This window comes from Pygoscelis adeliae, unplaced genomic scaffold (assembly GCF_000699105.1).
Source record: "Pygoscelis adeliae isolate BGI_AS28 unplaced genomic scaffold, ASM69910v1 Scaffold298, whole genome shotgun sequence".
Classification (NCBI taxonomy): Eukaryota; Metazoa; Chordata; class Aves; order Sphenisciformes; family Spheniscidae; genus Pygoscelis; species Pygoscelis adeliae.
In genome coordinates this window covers 515,738-526,455 of record NW_008825303.1, presented here as the reverse complement: position 1 = coordinate 526,455, position 10,718 = coordinate 515,738, and the positions used below count along the sequence as shown (strand labels likewise).

The 10,718-nt window shown below is 39.4% G+C and overlaps 1 long non-coding RNA gene across 1 annotated transcript in view; it reads right to left on the bottom strand.

Annotated features, from left to right (window-relative positions):
* Positions 1 to 145: 145 nt before the first annotated feature.
* Positions 146 to 10,718, bottom strand: part of LOC103921981 — a 58,822-nt gene continuing 48,249 nt past the window's right edge. Inside the window, exon 3 of the long non-coding RNA XR_663864.1 lies at positions 146 to 553. This is a non-coding gene — a long non-coding RNA (uncharacterized LOC103921981). The remainder of the gene's footprint in view (positions 554 to 10,718) is intronic.

The following is a 10,718-nucleotide window of genomic DNA, read 5'->3' as shown; positions in this document are numbered from 1 at the left end:
GGGTGGGGTGAGAGGCAGAAAAGGCCTTGACTCTGTGTCAGCACTGCTCAGCAATAATGAAAGCATCCCTGTGTTATCAACACTGTGTTCAGCACAAATCCAAAATGTAGCCCCATACTAGCGACTGTGAAGAAAATTAACTCTATCCCAGCCAAAACCAGCACAGTTTTCCTTAATCAATGGTAGAGTTCCACAGATTACTCCACTTCCCTAGTTATTCAGGAAAGGTATGCTATAAAGGTTTATTTTTTCTGTCATATTGACATAGCTCAAGATGGCATAATTCTAGGATTATAAACAGCAGTTAAAACTTAGAAACTTACAAAGTCTTGGACAAGCAACTCATTGAAAGTCACTGGGACTGTTCATAATGTTTGCAAAAAACTGTTGCAGTTGCACAATCTGTCCTTTCTTTACCATGCCATTAATAGCTATCAGACTACAGCGTTAGAGTAAAAAAATTCATGTTCTAGAAGCACAACCCATGAACATGAAGGGAGGGTCCCATGAGAGGTGGAGGAATCATCTCTGGGAAGACAGATCAGTTCAGTCCCTGAAAGGCAAAATGCAGTAACATTTATTCAAACAAGACTTTGATCTTTTTGGCTGAAGTGTTGTGAATTTTTTTTTTCTCAGTATCAAAATATTTTCATTACAGCCTTGTTCCTTGAACTTGGAGACTACTGAGGACTCTAGCTTTCGAAGACCTGTGGATACTGGAATTTCAAACCACCTATTTGCACTTAAGTCGCTCCTTGGCAAAATCCAGGAGTTCTGCATGCTCAATTTATCCTTAGCTTTATTTATTGTAGCTAGCTTTTCTCAGCAAGTGTACTACATATCCATACTGAAAGTATAAATTAACAATGAATATTTATGGTGTGACTTAATTATCTAGGGGTTTTCTTAAGTAACCATAGGGAGGGAAAAAAAGAAAAAAGCATCTTCAAAACTGTGGCAGCAGTACTACATGAAATGCAGAGAGAAGCACAATTAGATGTGAGGAAGCTGCTCTGAATGGAAAAGAGGAGCCAGCCCGAACTTTCTTCAAACTTAACCTGCTCACAAGTGTCTGACTAATCTTCACTGTCTTCTCATGCCACCTTGGCAGAAAGCAGAAATACTTTGTCTCACTGGAAAGGATCTCAATGCAATCTTTAGTCCAATTTTGCATCTGTATCTGGGCTTGTGTAGCTTTTTCTATTTGTTGCTAGTCCATGCCTGTAGATGTGCACTCATGACCATTCTTGAAGACAAAGGCAGTTGCAGGTGAATGTCAAATGGAAGAAAAGGGCTAGCTGCTGGCTTAAAGTGTGCTCAAACATGCAAGGGTTTTGCATAAATTGTCAAAGCAAAAGCACAGACAGCTCTCAAAACTGAAACCCAACAAAAGGAAAGAGTATTTCTTCACGTGGAAACGCTGGTCTGCAGTAGAGCGGGCAGCAGGAAGATGGACCATTTACAGAACCAACGTACTGCAGCAAAGTGCACCACAAATTTGTACAGTATTCTTAAGCCAAAATGCTTGGATGTGGCCAGGTTGAATAGATAACTTCACTGTTGAAAAGAACTTCTTTCCATAGTTTTTTTTCTGGAAAACTCCTAAAACAATACTGACTAACTTCAGAGAGGACAGTTTACAGTCACAAAGATCTATGTGGTTTAGTGCTGCACAGCTGTACCATCAGCATCAAGTATGTTCTTCTTAAAAACAGATATATTGTATACAGCACACTGTATAATGCGATGACATACCTTGCTCCGTGAACAGTAGTAAAGTCATAAGACACCTAGAACTACTTATGGGCCTTTGAACTACAGGATGTTAAGGATTGCCATTAAGAATAATTTGATGCCAGCTGGGGCTGAAGACACATGCCTTATTTCTAACTTGCTTCAACTCTGGGGAATCATGAAGTGAAGATGAGAAATATAGAATAGAAAACAAAAAAAGCAGCAACAAACAGATTAGTGGAAAACAAAAGTAAAGGATGACGAATCAGAAAAATGCATAACACCTAAATGGGCAAATACTGGCATCCTGGTGAGGAATAAAATGAGAGAAGATAAAAGAAATCATTAATCAAACATGCACCAGCTGGGCAAAAATCTTCTTCAAATTATAATGGAGTCAGAGGAGAAAATAGGTAGGGGACAAAGTAAAGCTTTAAATGGAAGAATGTGTATGCAGATGAACTATTGCAACAGCCAGTTTCTGTCAGTTCCACCCATCCCATCTTTCCCATGTTCCACAACATCATCTTGGGATTCAAACACCACCTTGCACAGATCTGTCATGGATATAATACAGGTGTGCACTGTGAGAACATATCAAACTGTAGTGACGGTTTTGAGAGACATTATTCCTGAAGGTCATGTGAAGTGGAAAAAAAGTTTGGAAATTATTATAATAGTTGCAGAGTATTTGGAATAGCAGAATGTCTAGCTGAGAAGGGGTTGTTCTGCATTGGAAAGTTTGCTGTTTCTGACACAGCCTTCAAGTAAGGAAGTAAAAGTTGATGTTTTCTAGGGCATACACTGTACGTGGGGCGCCAAAAAGGACTGTTGTGATTTAACCCCAGCCAGCAACAGAGCACCACACAGCCGCTGGCTCCCTCCCGCCCATCCCTGTGGTGGGATGGGGGAGAGAATTGGAAGGGCAAAAGTAAGAAAACTTGTGGGTTGAGGGAACAGTTTAATAATTGAAATAAAATAATAATAAATTGTAATGAAAAGGGAAACAACAAAAAACAGAAAGAGGAACAAAACACAGAAAACACAAGTGATGCAACCGCTCACCACCCGCCAACCGATGCCCAGCCAGTCCCCAAGCAGCGGCCCCCCCCGGCCAGCTTCCCCCAGTTTATGTACTGAGCACGACGTCCCATGGTATGGAATGTCCCTTTGGGCAGTCGGGGTCAGCTGTCCTGGCTGTGCCCCCTCCCAGCTTCTTGTGCACCTCCAGCCTTCTCAGTTGGTAGAGCATGGGAAGCTGAAAAGTCCTTGGCTAGTGTAAGCTCTACTTAGCAACAACTAACACATTGGTGTGTTATCAACATTGTTCTCATGCTAAATCCAAAACACAGCACTGTACCAGCTACTAGGAGGAAAATTAACTCTATCGCAGTCAGAACCAGGACAAAAGCAGAGGGAAAGACACTATATTTTAAATAAATTATGGTAGGATCTCATGCTGCTTGCTTACGGAGTCTCCCGTGAGAAAATGAAGATACTTAATGTGTAGGTGGGATGAACCTGGATAACACTGGATGTCTGTAATGGAGTTTATAAGTCAAACAGTTTAATACTGCTGGAGAAGTTAGAGATACTTCCCAAAAGGTAGAGAAGACAGGCGTCTAACCCCCCCAGGCTTCCCATAAGAGCTGGATACTTCAGGGTACTCGGCACAGTGCAATTTTCATGTCTACATGCCCTGAGGGAAAGTGGAAATATTTTTCTATTCTATCTATAGAAGATAGTTATATGTAACTTAGAAAGTCCTAAATCCTCTTAGTGACCTCCCCAAATGCCTTTTCTTAAGGATTTATACACCCATAAAACAGATGGGGGATACTGAGGTCCAGAGGCAGATGGTCAAGGGGAAGCAAAGTAATGGCAGCTATGTTAAATCTACTATTTGTGTTCAGCACTGACGAAGAGTAACCTAAGACATCCCTGCAGGTTCCAGCCTGGAGCCCACTCTTCTGTCTGCCAAGGCATTCCCAGCAGACAGGATGTTACCAGGCAGCTTACTTGCTGGTCTCTGCTTTGTACTGCATTTCAAATCTAACACCTACCTGGTAATCCATTTCAAAAACACATAATGCAGATATTTTTTAAGAAGGAAATTGAGCATGCGAAGAATTAAGGTAGCGCATTGATGAGACCGAAGCTATTTTGAATAAGAACAAACACCCTTAGGGTTTTGGGATTTTAGTACAGAATTTTGAAAAAACATCAAAGGGGGAAAAGTAAATACTGGTTTTGCAGCTATTGACACTTCAAATTCTGTTTAACAACAGCAATATCAATTGGATGTTTCATACAGTGTGATTTCCTTAGCAAGATAAGTATTTGCTCTTGAATGTAGAATCCGACTTTTTGCATTGAACTGTAGAAAATGTAGGAAAGTTGGTCTAATTTCAGTAGCAGTAACTATAGTTTCAGAATGTTTGCCTTTACTGTACCTGATCTCAAACCTTCAGTCACACAAGAAATGTATGATCTATGAACTCAAGATATTGCAATCATTAGCTGGTAAGTTGACTTAGGCTTAGAGTGCCTTATGCTTTTTGTGAAATTTTAATACTTCTATGTGTTTGTATAAGTGCAGTGTAACAAATGAAACTTTAGTCACCTGTGATTTATGTATTTATCTTTTAAAACTATGCAGATTTTTTAAATGGTAAATATTATCAGGTATTTTTCATCCTGATCACTGATAAAAGATTTTATGTATTTACTAACAGAATTTGACAAGGTTAATAATGTCGGGTTTTTTACAGGTTTTCAATGAAGAAAGCATTTTCCCCAGGTAAGTGCCCTGTTTGGGTCTTAGTGGGTTTACCTGATGTCATTTTCCTTCAATACATGAATGTTTCCACTAAAGGACATAAGCTGATTTTTCCATGCATTAGAAAATGTAGTATACAGACAGATGGTATTTTGTCTAATACTGTGTGTAGAACATTAACAGAATCTCAAAGATGGGCTTTCATACCACTGCACTACACCTAGAGAATTTATCAGCTCGGTAAGGAATCCACATGAAGTTATTTTTTTTACGACTTGACTCAAATATTTTGATTGCATTTGGTGTCTAGTAGTTATGATGTCACACAAAGTATAAAGGCTTAACTATAATATTTCAAAATATGTGATTAGTATTTTTTCTTATGTTCTTCAAGGGGCCTTGGAGTGCCTTTCAACTTTAAGTTGGTTCAATCCTAGGGGCTAGGGAATTGAAAGAAGGGAAGAGAAGCTGGAACGCATTGGGGTTGACCCTTCTCCACCCCTCTGGGCTGAGCATTGTTAGTCTGGGCTGGAGCAACAGGAAGAAAAGGAAGAGGAAGAACTGCCCACCCTGCTTAGCATAGGTGATGCACTGCCCAGGAGAGTGGAGCTCATTGGAGGGGAGTTTTGCAGGCACTTCAGGAAACAACTGTGATTTGAACAGCTACTTCGACAAAACAGATCAAATGACATAGAGCATAGTCATGACTGTGATATTTGTGGTATGCTAAAACCATGTCTATAGAAAGTACACATGTATATACACAGTTGCTATAGTGCAGGAGTGTGTGGCTGGTCTGATGCAAACATGCAAAAGCTCCGAAAGCATAGGCAGTTAAAAAGAGAATCATCTGTTTAAAACCATGAGTTTCTCCTCTATCAGTGCTGGACATCTTGCTATAAAAATAAGATTGCAACAAATGAATCAAAGATTTCAGCAATATCCTGAAATCAGGGGATGGTAATGGAACATCTGCCTGTTTGTTAACGCTTCATTGACCTGGGACCAGTTATAAAAAATGATTCAAGCTTGATAATGTTCCAGAAACCAGAACATTTTATAATTTTGTAGCTTATGCTGTAAGATAAACGTGGCAGGAGACAGACATAAGTTGTGAACTGCAGTGGCTTAGTTCAGTGTCTCTAATACAGTCCTAATTAAAGTAGTTTTTTAGTCATCCAAAGATTGTCTAGCTGAGCAGAGATTCTGTCTACACATAACCTGATCTGTAACATGTATGAGTCAACTAGGTAAAGAGACTCCCTTCAGCGATCCTGGAGAGGAAACTAAAAAGCTGTTGGGAGGGACGTGTCCCCTTCTCTCCTTTGTTAGGTGATCTGATTAGTGGTAATAGATTTCAGTTCTAAACCCAACACAAAATAAGACTAAGCTGCTCAAAAATGAAAATTCCCATCTCATAGGGAATTCTACTTCTTGTGTACCTGTCTCCCAAATGGAACAAAAAGACTAAGTACGTATTAGCAATAAGTAGATTACTGAGCAACGGCTAGAAATTTTCAGTTTGCAACATGGAAAACATTTGCTGTTTCAAGATGCTTTTGTTTTAGTTTCCCATGTAAAATTCCCCTCAACTTACTAAAAAAAAAACCTGACACATCAATTTTAGTAATTCCTGTCTTTTTAATTTTCTTTTCTGTTTTTGTTTTTGTTTTTGTTTTTTTTAGAGACTGATTCTTTGTCATTTTGTCTCCTTCTGTACCACCCCAGTCACTTTCCATACACAAACCACTATTCCTCCAGCATCTAGAACTCAGCACCCGGAAAAACAGTGATATTGCTGGGCAATTCTGTTCATGTCAGAGGCCTGTTACAATTTTAACTGTTGTCTCTGATGTGGTTTGGAGAAGCAAACCAGCAAAGATTTCCAAAACTCTGTGGTGTAGTTTGGGAAATACTTTAAGCGATCAATGCTACTGAAAGAAGTTGTTCTGTGAACCTGCTGCTTCTGATTGTTTTTGTCCCTCATGTTTGTTTGTGCAGTCGTGCAGTAAACCAGATCAAGAACCAGCCAGGTCCTTACTGCTCATTAATTTCTGTTCATAAATCTTTCTGGAGGACCTAAATGCTATGTAGTTCACTCTTCATCCCCACACCTCTCTGGGTGCCTGTGCAAGCAGGTGTCATCTGTGGAGCGGGGATCTGAACCCTCCCAAAGACCGGGGAGCGGGGCTTAGATGTATGTGAGCATTTGCATATGTCATGGTGGGAGATGAGGGAAATTCTCCTGAATTTATATGGTATATTTGTATAAGGAATGAGTTGAAGGAAGTATGTGTTGTCTACTGTAACTCTTGATTCAGTCTTAAAGGATGACGGCTTTTTAGACTCAGGCCCAGGATCCTGGGAGGCCCATCACAGTAATGATCCTGCATGAATACCCTGACCTGGTCAGTGTGCTTGTTTGGTCTGTCTTTTTACATACATTTTGTAATGCCATTATTAGTATTGTAATAGGGTACTATTATTTTATAATAAAGTACCCCTTTTTATTACTGAAAGGGCCTATGGAAAAGCTAAGCATAGTTGATGTAAATACTTTTAAATAAAATCAAATCTAGGGAATAGTTAAAGTTAAGTTATGCAAAGCTTGGACATTTTAAAGAGAGGTATGAGTCTTTTGATGAATAGGAAATGTGTTAGGAAATTCTGATTAATTATTAATCTATTGAAAAAGGAGCTAGAAATATTAATATTTTATATCACAGAGATATATTTATATAAAATAATTTTGTAGTTGGTTAGTTAGCTGGTTAGAGTACAGCTTCAAACAATCTACAGAAACAAGTGAATCCTCCTTTATCTCAAATATAATTAGCCATTTAAGTGTCTTGGGTCAATTTATTAACACTTTATTCATCGGGGTGTAACTTTTATTAGGCTTTATTGCTATCAGAAATTATATCCTACACAAATACAATAGAGATTTAAATGTTCTGTAGAATGAGCCAATGCTTCCTGACTTTATTGCACAGTATTGTAATGAACCTTGACCAGCTGTAGATTTGATAAGTGTAAAATATTACTGCTTGCTGCTAATTTTGTTCCCTTTTAATGACTGATAATCCATGTCGATTTAGTGTGATAGTCACAATCCAATACTGTTTTCCTGCTATAAATGTGATTGTAACAGGAGCTATTAAGTGTGTCTGCATAATAAAATTAGTCAGGGAAGCTCTGTATATTGTTTCCAGGTCTTTGGATTTTCATTATAGTAGTGGAACTTGTTAGACTGTAAAGCTTGATGGTTGCCAGCTCAGACAAGCCCTTTTCTACTTCTCTGCCAAACAAAGGGGTAATGATGCTGCACTAAGAAGTCTGTTCTCACTGTTCTGGAAAATTCGTCATCTATAAACATAGGGTATCATTTTGGGGAGAGCGTGAAAGGTGTCAGGGGGAAGAAAGAGAGGAAACTCATCTGGGCAACAAAGTATTACAGCTGCATAAGAGGTGCTTAAAGAGACAAACTTGGCAGCTGAATGTCTGTGTTGGGAAAAGGTAGTCATGACATCTCTTAGTAATCCTGCAACTCTGATAAATCAAATGTTCACATTCATCAGGATGCCAGAGTATATGAAAGGATCCTAGTGAGGAAACCTAGGCAGCAGCCTCTCCTTTCCTTTATCACTCTGTCCAGCAGCATACTCCACCTTTAAATAATGAACTGTTGCATCAGAGTAATTCTAAGAAACATACGCTTTCTCACAGACTTGCTTTTGGTCTCATTTGATCTTGCCTAACCTGAAGGCTTCTATTTCAGTTCTCGGGCCTCTAGGTTTGAAGTGAAGATATTTTTATAAGAATGGATGAAATCCCAACTGTGAGAATAATCAAAAAGCAGTCTCTGTAGCTTAATATAATTTTCTGGAGTTTTTTTTAAGTGCGTAGTTATGTGATCTCTACTGATATCTTGGCAGAATAGTGGCTAAAAACTTTACCCGTATCTGGGTAGTATCTCAAAAGAAACTATCCTGCAGTAAAGCAGATATTTAATGCCTGAGTTTCTCTTACTTAACTTATTAAAAAGGTAACAGGGAATTCTGTCATTGACATCAGTGTAGGCAAGATTTTGCCCCTGGTAATTTTGGCTGGGGAAGCCACTGCTCCGCTGGTGTGAGAGGTTTGCTGTGCTCTCTTTATCTAACTGTCCAGGTAGACTGAGCTGTACTGACCATTGGGGTAGGACGAGAACTACTTTCACACATGCACTGATATTGTTGGTTGAGCGTAGGCTTCTATTTAATTAGCAGTTTATAGGAGGGCATTTATAACTTTTCACTGACAAAATAATAGTTCATAGCTTTCAGTACAAGGTAGGAATAAATCTAAAGATTCATAACCTTCTACATTATTTATTTCCAATATTTCCTTCAACATTTAGAAAAGCTCCCCAAAAAAAAGTAGTGCAGAAAGCAAGCTGACAAGTACGTGCAGAGATAACTATTTTAGCCTAAGGTTTACTGTAGTATCTTTGCATTTGGTGGCTGCATGGTAGGAGCCGTGAGGCCCTTTTGACTTTGAGTTTATGCTTACAGGGATCTTTAAATGTCATCACCCAGTCTCTGCGTTACTCAGTTCTGCTGTACTAGGGAGCATTCAGATGTTCTTCCCATATGCCTGCAGTGTCTATGAAGGGTTTCAATGTGTAGTGTAACACAAGACTGGTATAAAATAAATTCAGTATCAGCCTTTCTGCAGAGATCTTCAGGCTGCCATTATGGCTGATATATAGTCCTTTGTAGAGGACTTCTGCAAGTATTTCTAGGAGTCAACGGGGTTTCTGCTTTGCTGGCTCAATCCTCTACCCAGCACTACTTGAATCTGGCTCTGTGCAATAGTTTTGGGGAATGCTGGCTGGTACAGGGCTGCTTCGTGCCAGAAGACAAAATGCTGAGAGACTAGTCGACATGTAACAAGTATCTGAAATCTGGCCGACATCAGTGGGAGGTTAAGAGGGTAGTCAGTGCACCTGCAAATTAGTGCATCTATCCATAATTGGGGCTATTTCATCAGTATTCCTAGAGGACTTTGTGGGAGAAGTCCAGTAACCGGCTCCTTTATGCCTCTAGAGCAAAACATCTTTTGGGTAGGGAGATGACATTCCCTCTGCTCAAAGACAGGAAGAAAAGGGACCTGTTCATTCACCAATTTATAATTCAAGTTATTGGAATAATTTCCTAGTGCCCCATTTGATTCTTTGCCAGATGAAGATGTCCCATATAGATTTAACTCTGCTCTTTTGCTCTAGCTCAGCAAGAACACTAATACAAAAGGTATTCCTCGCAAATAAACACTGGACAGATACAAAGAAACACTGTGCAAAACCTAAGCCACACAATGAGCTTCGGAAAGATCAGATCCACAGATGTGCTGACTGAAGTTTAAGAGGCAACTTAACAGATGTACAAAGCTGTAGATCAGAGAGGATATAAAACAGTTAAACTTGCTTAAAGGCACAACGTGTCACAGTCTAACGATTACATGCATCCTAAGCCCGACAGAAGAGGGAACATACGCTCAGCTATGTGCTCCTGGCTGTAGGCATGCCAAGAAGATTATAAAAATGCCATGCTGTGATATGTTGCCCTCCTGCCTGAAAGGCTACCATTAAGCTGCTTATTTACTGCACCTATTCAGGCAGCAGTGCGGTTCAGAGTGCTACCTGTCTTCTTGTTGGATAAATTAGTTGTGGATATCACAGGATTATTGCTGCCTATTGTTCAGTCTGGTGAAGGTGGGAAGAGATGAAAGACGCCGATCTGACCTTGTAATGTTTTGTGTAAAATAAGAGATGCTTTTTCTTCATAGTGAGTGTCACAGGTGATCTTGGTAGGATTGATTGTGTTAGCAAGTTTGGAGCTAAATTAAAAAGGCTAACATACCAATGAAGGCAAAAACTTCATCTCATTCATATATATGTGTATATATATGTATAAAGGGAGAAGGATGGAGGGGGGGAAGATACGGAGGTGTGGAGGAAAGTGCATGTTACTAGGGCTTTGTACTCTTTCCGGCTTTGTAAATCAGCACTGTTTGAAATGAAACCTTCAAGAGAACACACAGGAAAACTTAGCCACCCCCTCAACTCAAAACGTTTTTTTATATAAATTGTTTTGCCCTTATATTTTTATGATATATGGAGCTGTGAACTTTAAATTAGTGATAACAGAAATTGACAAGTACAGCA